Source organism: Hakea prostrata, chromosome 7, assembly GCF_041222555.1.
Source record: "Hakea prostrata isolate BN-2017 chromosome 7, UWA_Hpros_2, whole genome shotgun sequence".
NCBI lineage: Eukaryota > Viridiplantae > Streptophyta > Magnoliopsida > Proteales > Proteaceae > Hakea > Hakea prostrata.
In genome coordinates this window covers 11,343,094-11,355,264 of record NC_142606.1, presented here as the reverse complement: position 1 = coordinate 11,355,264, position 12,171 = coordinate 11,343,094, and the positions used below count along the sequence as shown (strand labels likewise).

At 36.6% G+C, this 12,171-nt stretch overlaps 1 long non-coding RNA gene across 4 annotated transcripts; it reads right to left on the bottom strand.

Annotated features, from left to right (window-relative positions):
• Positions 1–6,099: 6,099 nt before the first annotated feature.
• Positions 6,100–11,486, bottom strand: LOC149009756 (uncharacterized). Of its 4 annotated transcripts, none has more exons than XR_016174741.1 (5): positions 10,376–11,486; positions 10,068–10,147; positions 8,534–9,968; positions 8,345–8,449; positions 6,100–7,388 (listed from the first exon to the last, which is right to left on the bottom strand). It is a non-coding gene; the product is annotated as an uncharacterized LOC149009756 (long non-coding RNA). The 4 variants fall into 4 exon arrangements; XR_016174740.1 differs by lacking the exon at positions 6,100–7,388 and having other exon boundaries at positions 7,700–8,449; positions 8,534–9,072; positions 9,782–9,968; XR_016174739.1 differs by lacking the exon at positions 6,100–7,388 and having other exon boundaries at positions 7,700–8,449.
• Between the last annotated feature and the right edge of the window lie 685 nt (positions 11,487–12,171).

The following is a 12,171-nucleotide window of genomic DNA, read 5'->3' as shown; positions in this document are numbered from 1 at the left end:
AAAAAAGGAAAGGTTGATGGCACTTTTCGGAATACATATATCATTCAGCAAGACCTCGACATCAGCAACATAATGTCTAAGACAAGTTACAAACAAAAGGAAAAAACTATTGATAAGTGAATTGGAGCCTACGAAAATATTAGACAATGTATAAGTCATTTGAATGTAAAAAATACTGAACTAGAATACCCACCTTATGCAAAACAACACAACCATTCTAGAACGCAATAAATGAAGTACGAAAATAGCTCTGCATGCAGGTACTGAAGAAAAGATCTTAAAACACAGGTAACATTCTTTTAATAACCAGAAACTGGCTATTTTGTTACACAACTTTTACCCTTTGCATCCTTTGCTTTTGCGAACATTAAATCATCCATGGAAACAACGTCAGCAGCTGCAAATAAGACTGTTTCAAGGATTTTTCTTAAGGATTTCAGCATCCAAAAGCATCACAAAGTATATGATCATCCATGCCAACTTGAGTCATCAATAGTTTGTGAAATGTTTAAAATTTAACATCCTATATTCTTCAATGGTTCTTCTTTTCTCCTGCTAGCTAGCCCTAGTCGCCTTATGAAACTTTTGATATTAGTTCGACCATGATTTCACATGTTTCTAGCATTCATACGGTAATCACCAAATGATACAAGTCCTCTTATCCACCGTAGCACTGTCCACACAGCCTTGCACCTGCTTCATGGAGAGGCCGTTCCCAGGTTTTACCCGCCCCAACCTGATGATTGCAATTGCAAAACTTAACCACTGCACAAAAGGATCACCCACCAAAAGGGCATTTCATGTGAAGTTGGTTAAAACATTTTCTCCACTAGTTCACTGGGCCAGTTTCAATTGGATAGATTACCCATTTTAATTACAAGATCAATACCAAATGTAAAACATCCTTCACAGTTAGACTTACTTTATGACCCTACCATTCTACCTTACATTTTACAAATTATGAAGTTGCTACTAGAGGCTAGGACAGCAGAATATCCAAGCAAACAAAATTATTCCAAATCACAAATGAACCAAGCTCACCCAATCGTCAAAGATCAAGGTAATATAACTCCAAGGGCTGAAGGAAATATAAAGCCGTAACAAAAGAAGGCATAGAGCCTTTTGAGCACAATATAATCCTCCAGCATTTTCCTTCCAATGTTTTTTGGGCTTCACCAATAAAGAAAGAAATGAATATATCATCACAAGTGGAGAAAGAAAGGATCAGGCACACAAAACACAGCTTTGCTTTTGTGGCCTCCTAGGGTCTAGTCTCCCCTATCTTGCCGCCTAAAAGGTTGTAATCCCCCATAAAGGTGAGTGAAGAAATTCCCCATTTACCTATATTCTTTCTTTTCTTCAATCATAGGGGTATTCAATTACCTTCCAATGAATGATGACAAGACAATAGCCCTTGAGTATTTCATCCATGGCCAATCTGACTTTCCACATATCTATAAGTGGATGATGCATATCGTCAAGAAAAAGTAGAAGGGACAAGATTGATGCATCATGAAGAATACCATGATTAATCAACAGCTGCGACAACAAACTAAACCTTGTCCGAACTTAATCAGGTCAATTACAACTTAAAATGATATATAATAAAAATATAAAACAAACTACAAGATCACTTGAATGAAATAGCACAAACAAAGATTTCAAAAACTTAATAATAGAATACCATCAAACTATCATTTCAAAACGCTACATTTTGAGTGAGCTTCCAAACCATCAAAACCCCAAAAAAATGAATAATTAAATACCTATTGCCAATCAAATACGTATATACCCACTGATTTTTCCAATGCCACAACTGTCATTACCAGAATGTTCATTTACTTAATAATCACAAATGAAATAAGTAAAGATACTATAATAATGGGCTTGAATGTGTGTGTACATAGTACATACACTTACCAACCTCTCTTTATGGGGCATTTCAATTCAGTAATCAATAAAAGAGGCAAACAATGATGACTACAAATACAGTTGAAATAATAAATAATGGTATGGTTACATGTTCAAACCAATACATATTGAATGTCAATCGGTGATGTTCCTAAGAGTATTACCATGAAATTTACTTTTAAAACACTTCAATTCTAAGCCAAAAAAGGAACAAAAAGTATATATCCATCGATTTTCAGTCATTTATTATTTTGCAAAGAACATTACCCAGTAAATAGAGGCCTTGTAGATCCAACTTGCCCATTTCTGCTAGGACTTTCAGCTGACAATCATCTCCTCTTTACTCTTCATGTCAAAGGAGATACTTGCTTTTGTTCCACACTCAAACTAGATTTCAAACTTCTCTCTTTTTCCAGACAACTCAAATGCCTGAGGAGAGGGGGAAAAGAGTAGACTTGAGCCATCTGCTCCATAAAGAACATCAGTATTCTTGAAAAGACTAAACAGAGAAGGAAATGCCAAAAATGGAATGCCTCTTGAGGATCCATTAGAAGGTTAAGTCAAATGAGAAAAACCAGTTACTTGCTCTGACTGACTTCACAGGAAATGGAAAACCCTCTTGCCCTCCCAAGGTACCTCAACAAGAGTTACAAGCTCTCTAAAAACCGGCATAGAGCCCAGCCAATAATGCTTGCCTAAAGTAGAGAGGAGCCCAAATCAGCAACAAATGATCTAAGTGCGGCCCAGAACCAACAAGCATTACAGCAAACAACTCTGTGACTGTGATAGCCATAAAGGATGGAGGGAAAGAAATCACCAGCATTACACATGTATCCTTTTGATCACTAGAGAGATTTCACTACTAAACCGTTGATGCTCTGAAATTCTCTGCAAAAGCCATGGAAGGTTATATAGAGAGAAAGAGAGCTCTTTTAGACATCCAAATACATATTTAATTTAGGAACCAAAGGACTTGTTTTTCTCTTTTAAATTTTCCCATTAGCTGCTTCCAGATAAAAAGAGGGACAAGTGATAAACTTTATTGGGACATATCATCCAGCATTAACTCGAGCATGATTAACATCATTTATATGCCAAACTATTACAGAAGGGAAGGTAATATTTGAGCAGCAAATGAAGCTTACACTAATAAAGGAAAAATCCATAGAAGGTGCAACAATGAACTAGGAAACTACGCAATGAAAATGCATATGTAGTTTAACACATAAGTGAAGTACTTAAAGATGCTCTGCATCCAGGTTCTGGGTTCATTCATTTTTACTAACTAAAACTGGCTCTTTTGTTACATAACTTGCATCGCATCCTTTTCTTTTTGAGCATCATATTGGGCATGGAAATGATATAAACAGCTCCAAGTAATGAATCCAAATAAAAATAATTAATTCAAACAGCTGAGAAAGATTTCAGAAGCTTGGAATAGGATACTTACGGAATTATCATTTCACATCTCCGCCCATTTGAATACTCCATCTATTAAGTATTAATACATCAGAATGACAAGTTTACATGCACATTTATGAAGCATACTTAAAAACCACTATTTATGGGTGTACCAATTCAAAACTCAGTATAGTAGTAGCAACCTTTAAGAAGATTACACAGCAAAAGGGCGAACAAAGGCTTTCATACAAACAGAGCCCTGGGTGGGGGGCAGTTTTCCTACACACTTCTACCCCAACAATTTTTGTCGGGACGCTATTTCAATGCCTTGACATCAGGGCTCCAACTATGGTCCACCAACCGTTGACAATGCACACTCCCTTAAGAAGATTACACAATGATGACCAAAAATATCTTTTAAAAATGGTAACATTTTGAAGCAATACATATTGGAAAACAACCCCTATGGATGCTAAATGTATTGCCTTCGAACACACTTTAAAAAATACTTCTCATACTTGGCCAAAATATAAACAAGAAGTATATCCACCATTAAAGGACTTTCTGTCATTTATTCTGGTATGAAAACACAACCCTAGGTCCTTGTGACTCATAGGTCCAACCTACCCACTTCAGCTAGGAATTTCAGCCAAAGTCATCTTCTTTGTTCCTCATTCAAAAGAGCTAGTATCTTTTCTTCTAGAGCAAACATCAAATAAAATACTTCTCTCTTTGTCTAGGCAACACAAGATACACCCAGAGACCCTGAATCCACACGAAGCCTCCCCTTTCCTAAAGATGAAATAAAAGTATGCTCTAAGTTGATTACCCTAGAAAGAAAATCATAATTCTGGATAAGAATAAAGAAACAAAGAAGCTTATGGGATAATAGAAGCTTTCACAGTGATCCATCAATAGGTGAAGCTGGATAAGAAAATAATTTACTTGCCTCACGTGACCTTGCACGAAATAGAAAACCCTCCCACTCTCCAGAGGAATCAACAAAAGTGACTGCACAAGCTCCCCAAAGAACAACATAAAGCTAGTCACATACAAAACCACACAATAACAGGAAGAAACAGAATCAGCAACAGAAGTCCCAAATGTAGCCCAGAAGCAACAACTAGTACAACAAGACACCTCTGTGATAACTATTAAGCATTGACAGGAAGGGGGAGGGGGGATAAATCAGTCATTTCACCTGTATTCTGCTAATCATTCAAGAAATTCGACATTGGGACTGTCGAACCTCAGAATTCTCTGCATTGGCCACGGAAGATTTATAAAAATAAATAGTAAGGTCTTAGGCTGCAAAATAAACCCTAAGAACATAGGCTCCCAATAGATATTTAATTAAGCATTTGAAGGACATCTTTTTCTCATTTGCATGTTCTATTAGCTGCTTCAAGTCAGAAACAATGAGAGGTTGAAGGAACTCCTTGGAGCATACATATCATCCAGCAAGTTTGGAACATCAGTAACATAATTTCTAAGCCAAATTACAAATGGAAGGAAAGGTAATAATTGACAAGGGAATTGGAGCTTACGTAAATGTTAGGAAATGAATATGGCATTTGAAAGTAAAATAATGAACTACAACACCCACCTTATGCAAAACGATGCAACCATTCTAGAACTCAATAAATGAAGTACGAAAAAAGCTCTGCATGCAGGTTATAACTGGTTACATTCTTTTAATCACCAGAAACTGGCTACTTTGTTACATAACTTGTACCATTTGCAACCTTTGCTTTCGTGAACATCAAATCATCCATTGAAACAATAGCAGCTGCAAATAAGACAGCTTCAATCATTTTTCTTAAGGACTTCAGCACCCCAAAAGCATCACAAACAATATGAACCATCCATGCGAACATGAGTCATCGATAATTTGTGAAATGTTTAAAATTTAACATCCTATAATACCTTCAAGCAAAATTTTTTTTCCTCCTGCTAGCCAGCCCTAGTTCCCTTTTGAAATTTTTGATATCAGTTTGACCATACATTTCATATGTTTATTACCATTCACATGGCATCAGAAAATGATACTAGTCCTCTCATCCACCACAGCAATGTTTACAAAGCCTTGCACCTGCTTAATGGAGAGGCTGTTTCTATGTTTCAAACCCCCCAACCTGATGATTGCAATAGCACAACTTAACCATTGCACAACTTAAGTCGACCAGAAAGGTGATTCATGTATAGTTGGTAAAAACACTTTCCCCACTTGTTCAGTGTGTCAGTTTCACTATTAATGACCTATTAGTTTTCAATTGAATAGGTTACCCAATTTAGCTACAAGATCTATCCCAAATATAAAACATCCTTTATATGGTTAGACTTACTTTATAACCCCACCATTCTACATTGCTTTTTACAAATTATGAAGTTGCAGTACTAAAAATAGGACAGCAGAATATCAAAGCAAATTAAATTATTTCAAATCACAAGTGAACCTAGTTCACCAAACCATCAGATATTAAGATAATATAACCTCTGAGGCTGAAGAAGGAAACATTAAGCCAACAATCCAGAGAAGGTGTAGAGCCCTCTGAACACCATTAATCCTATTCTATCATGACAAGTGGACGGAAGAAAAAAAAAGGATAAGGCACATCAAACACAGTTTTGCTTCTATTTATGGCTTCCTAGGGTCTAGGCTCCCCTCTCTTGCCTTCTAGTCAGTTGTAACCTACCCCCCCCCCGGTACTTTCTTTCCCCCCTTCGAGGCATCGGTAATGAATTTATCTATTCATTCCCCCCCCCCCAAAAAAAAAAAGCCACACCTTTGCTTATCTTATTGACTTCCTTCTAGATATGCTAATTTGGCATATGTTGGCTGCAATTTGTCATGTGCTTGCATGATAGCAGTATCCTGGAATTTCCAATCATCATGCAACCTTTGTAACTCCCCCAATGAGCTTTCATGACCCTGCTGAAAAATAACCTTAATTGGTCCATAGAAATTCATGAAATTTGAAACTAAACAGCTGTAAAGAATCACAAGAAAATTCAGCAGAATATATTGATAATTTGTGGAAAACTTATAACATTAAAACCCTATAATCTTTCCAAGCCTACAAGGTTTTGTCCCTATAATCAAACGTAGATTTATTGCAAGTTTGCAACCTACTAAGGATTCCCCTCAAATCCCATATTATCATTCAGCCCAAATAGAAATCGATGAACCATTCTCTGCACATCCTTGAGTAACAAACAAGGTGTTCAAATTTAAGGATTAAAATATATCTTGTTCATGGTCGTCCTCTCTAATCCCCTTACGAGATTTTGGATTATTGTGTTAGCATACACTTCATTTGTTCAATAGTGAATCACATGACATCAACACAAGTCCTCCCTCCCATTGTAGCAAGTGCATACACAACCATGCACCTGCTTCTTTGAGAGACTGTATCCATCTTTCAACTCAACAACCAGATGATTGCAATAGCACAACTTAACTGTTGCACCAAGCTAAGTCGACATATTACGTGTATTTAGTAAAAAGATTTTCCTTCCACACTGGTTTAGTGGGTCAGTTTCACCCATATTGACCTATTAGTTTTGATGGAGTAGGCCACATAACTTTACAACATCGAGCACAATTGTATACCATCCATTGTACAGTTAGACTTACTTGCAAAACCCTAGCATTATACTTTCCATCTACAGATTATGAAGTTAACAATATTAGAAATTAGGAAACCTCAGGAGATCAAAGTAACTAATTATTTTAAATTTCAAATGAACCAACTTAACAAACTATCAAATGATCCAGAAAACATAACTTCAAAAGCAGGAAAAGGCCAGATAATGCAAGCAGTCTAGACAAGGGGTAGAAGTTAGAACCCATAGACCATAGTCAATTGTCCTTGGTTTCTTGTCTAAAATTTTTTGTGCTTCACTAGAAAAAGACAGATAGGAACTTGTCATTAAAAGTGGAGAAAGAAGTAAAGATAAAGCACCTCAAAATGTAGGTATGCATAACTTATCACCTGAGCCATCTTTCTTTCTAGTACTACTAATTTTGCATGGATTAACCACACCTTGTCATGTGCTTCCGTGATATCAGTTTCCTGGAATTTTTTATCATCAGACAAACTTCAAAACTCTTTTAGTGAGCCTTCATGAACATGCTGGAAAATGCAGCGTAACAGTGAACACAAAAAAATCATGAATCAGAATCTTAAATGGTTTTACAAAATGACAACAAATTTAATGGTATCCATTCACTTATAATACATGGAATTTTTTTAATTTTACAAACTACCATCTACAAGGCATTTCCAAGCTATGTGTACCTATAATTAAAAGTGGCCTACTAAGAATTCCTGGTCCATTTATCCCAAAAAAAAAAAAATAGTCATAGTCAAAGGACGCACCCACATCATCATCTTTTTTTTTTTTTTTGGTAAACCCACATCATCATCTTCAGCATATACAAAAAGAACAGTTCCACATCTTGAATAATTAGTAAGGTTCTTGAAAGTAATGTTTTCAGAGATCCTTTGATTCTGGATTTCTTCATTAGTCCCCTTAAGAAATTTTCAATACCCTCACATGTTCTGAGCGATTAATATGGTATCATCAAATGAACAAGTCCTCCCATCAACTGCAGCACATGTCTACGTAGCCACACACCTGCTTCATGGAGGTTGTTTCCACATTTCATACCCCCAACTTGATGATCACAATACCACAACTTAATTGTTGCACAAATGCTCACCGACCAAAAGGACATTTCTTGTGCACTGGTTAAAACATTTTCCTCACTTGTTCAATGGGTCAGTTTCATTTGTAATGACTTAATTTTAATGGAGTAGGTCACGCAACTTAGCTACAAGACCAACCCCTCATGAAAGCAATCTTTTATATAGTTAGACATACTTGCATACCTTAGCATTGTACCTTCCATTACAACTTCTGAAGTTTATATTAGTAGAAATGCGAACAGTAAAATATCTAATTAACTGATCATTCCAAAAATAAAATGAACCTGACTCGCTCAACCATCAAATAACGATAACCTAACCTCATAGTCTGCAAAGCCCAGAGTATGCAAAGCATTACAGAGAAGGTAAAGCCCTTTGAGCAACTTCAATCCCTTTGTTTCTCTTCTACCATATTTTGTGCTTGGCTAGAAATGAAACATTGGAATATGTATGAGAAGTCGAGAAACAAAGGATAAAGATACGACACATCGATATACAGATAAACATACTTTGTTGCTGGTGTCATCTTTCCTTTCTAGGGCTGCTGCTAATTTTGAACAGGTTGACATTTGAATGATCGTAGTTTCAGAAACTCCCAACCATCAGACAACCTTTCTTATTCCTACATTGAACTTTCATGACTCCATTGGAAATTGCAAAACAGTAATTAACAGAAGTTCATGAAATCAGAATCTTAAATGGGTTTAAAAGAATCATTGCAAAAGTCATCAGTATATTTTCTCAAAGATCAAAAGAAGAAAAAAAGAAATGGAAAGTCTCTCATAGCAAGCAAAGATGCACAATGGCAGCTGTTTATTCTACACAATTAAAAGATATTACCAATGTCTCAAAGTAACTGGACCATTGTTGTTTCCTGGGTCTTATCTCTTCTTTTTTGTCAACTAGTACGGGGGTTCCCACCCCCCACCCCTTATTTCCTCTCCCCTTCTTGCACTCAGGTTAATAAATTTTTTCATTCATCCAAAAGAAATATATTACCTATGCTGTGTCAACAGTAACCTTCCTCCTCCAATGAGCTTTCATGAACCTGATGGAACATAACCTTAAGGGTCAACAAAAATTCATGAATTTCGAAACTAAACATCTGTAAAGAATCACAAGCAAATTCAGCAGTATATATTCACCAATAATTTGTGGAAAACTTAAATTTTAAAACCCTATAATCTTTCAAGCCTCCAAGGTTTTATCCCTATAACCAAATGTGGATTTATTGCAAGTTTGCAACATACTAAGGATTCCTGATCAAAGGAAAGGACATTAAATTTCATATCATCATCTTCAGCCCAAATAGAAATCAATTTACATTCTCTGGACATCCTTGAGTAACAAATAAGGTGTGTGAAATTATGGATTAATATATCTCTTGTTCATGGTAGCCTTCTATAGTCCCCTTACAAGATCTCGGATATTGTGTTAGTCCTCCCACCCATTGTAGCAGGTGTATACACAGCCATGCACCGGCTTCTTGGAGAGGCTGTCCATGTTCAAACCCAGCAACCAGATGATAGCAATAGCACAACCATTGCACCAACCTAAGACAACATTTTATATATATTTGGGAACAAGATTGTCCACACTTGTTTACTAGGTCAGTTTCACCTGTATTGGTCTATTAGTTTTAATGGAATAGTTCACATAACTTTACAGCATTAAGGCCCCAAATGTATAATGTCCACACTCCATTGTACAGTTCATCAACAGATTTTATGAAGTTACAGTAGTAGAAATTAGGATACCTAGAATATCAAAGTAACTTGTTACTTTAAATCCCAAATGAACCAAACTTGACCAACTATCAAATGATCTCCAGATAAGATAACCACAAAGGCAGGAAAATGCCAGATTGTGCAAGCAGTCTAGAGAAGGGGTAGAACCCATAGAGCACCATCAATCCTCCTTGGTTTCTTGTCTAATTCTTTTGTGCTGCACAAAAAACAGACAAATGGGAACTTGTCATTACAAGTGGAAAAAGAAAGGATAAAGATAAAGCACCTCAAACTGTAGGTATGCAGAACTTATCACCAGGGCCATCTTTCCTTCTAGTACTTCTAGTTCTGCATGGAGTAACGACAACTTGTCTTGTGCTTCCACAATATTATTCCCTGGAATTTCTAATCATCAGACAAACTTCAAAACTCCTCCAATGAGCTTTCACTGAGCACCATAGAAAATCAAAGCAGTAGTGAACACAAAAATTTCATGAATCATAATTTTTAATGGCTTCCAAAAACCACAAAAGGAATTTCCAAGCTATGTATACCTATAATTAAAAGTTGACAATTAAAACCAACTAAGAATTTATGATCAAAGGAAATAACATCAGGACCCACATTATCATCTTCAGCACATACAAAAGGAACCTATCCACATCCTTGAGTAACTAATAAGGTGCTTGAAAGTAATTGTTTCAAAGAACTCTTGTTTCATGGCTTCCTTCATTAGTCCCCTTAAAGAAATTTTCAATGTCTTCACATGTTCTGAGTGAATCATATAGTACCATCAAATGAACAAGTCTTCCCTTCAACTGCAGCATGTGTCTACGTAGCCACACACCTGCTTCACGGGAGGCTGTTTTCATGTTTCAAACACCCCCCAACTTGATGATTGCAATGCCGCGACTTAACCTTTGCAAAAATGCCTCTCCCACCAAAAGGGCATTTCTTGTGCATTGGTTAAAACTAAAACATTTTCTCATTTGTTCAACGGGTCAGTTTCATTTTTAACGACCTAATAGTTTTAATGGAATAGGTTACCCAACTTAGCTACAAGACCTACCGCCACCCAGACAGGAGATCTCTCACTACTGCCTTCAAAATTCTGTTTAATCCTTCTTGCAACGTCTTCTCCACCAACTCTCCCATCCGAATTTTCCATAAGATCCACATCTGGGCCCCTCTATGCCGGAATCTCCTCAGTCTCGAAACTCATCTACATTCGAACAATTAATTTCTCTGGAAAGATAGAACGGAACTACGAAACTTCTTCTTCCCAGACTTTTAGGTCTAGAAAGGAAAAGTTTCGTAGTGAAACACTTGGATCATTCAATAGATAGGCAGAGTGTGTCTCAATCTCACTTTCTCGAGATGGTATTCCTCGCTGCATCCCGGAGTTCCATCGTAGGATGATCAGGATGCGAGACTGCAAGGCTGACCGCCTTGTCCAACTCGACCTGTCGTTCTTCTCCATTTCTAAGTTGATATTGTTGGTCCGGGCCAGGTATCCTTTGAAAGGGATAGCTCGACGGGTAGAAGTCGACGAACTGCTCGAAGGGCTCGGTGAGCTCTACAAGGAGTACGCAGCCCCTTTGTTTGAGAGATAGATTCCATCTTACCTAAAGAATTCGCACTGGAGGCCAACTTGGTCCTCAGTCCCTAGAAAAAGGTTCAGGTAGATGGGGTGAAAGTGAGGGAAGCAGTTGTGGAATACCGGAATCAAGGTCGACTGAAGCGTCGAACAGTAAACATCCTGCAAATGGAGTCGTATTTATAATTGGCTTGCGCGGGATGAGGCGTTCTAACTTAGCTTTTTATTAACGCCGCTAAATATAGTTTTACTCAAAATAGAGGAAATTAGAAAAAAGTTAACGCGTAGCTTTTTTTAACGCTAAATAAATTTTACCTAAAACGAAAAATAATTCAAAATTACCACCCCCCTTTCCCCTCCCCCCTTTTTCTTTTTCCCAAAAAAAAAAAAAAAATATTATTTCACCCGCCTTTTTTTTTACCCCCCACACAACATTTTTAAAAACCCAAAAAAAAAAATTTATATTTATATATATATATATCATACTACTATAATAAAAGCATGTACTCTACCTTTTCCGCAAATCTTTTTCTGTCCTTTGTTGTCCTTAGAATTTTTCTAAATACCAATAATGTTGTACTATTTGTTATTTCTTTAGTTATTTTTGCAAGGATAATTTGGACATTGTATCATGAATTATTATGAATTTATTCTTAATTTTAATCCCAATTTCTCTCAGACCTCTTTCAATCTCTCTCAAACTCTACGCTCTCTATATCCCTCTCCCTCTGAACTCTCTTGAATCTCTCTATAAATTAGCACACACCTCTCTCTCTCTATATATATACTTTTAATATTAATATCGGATCATGTGTGATTCCTC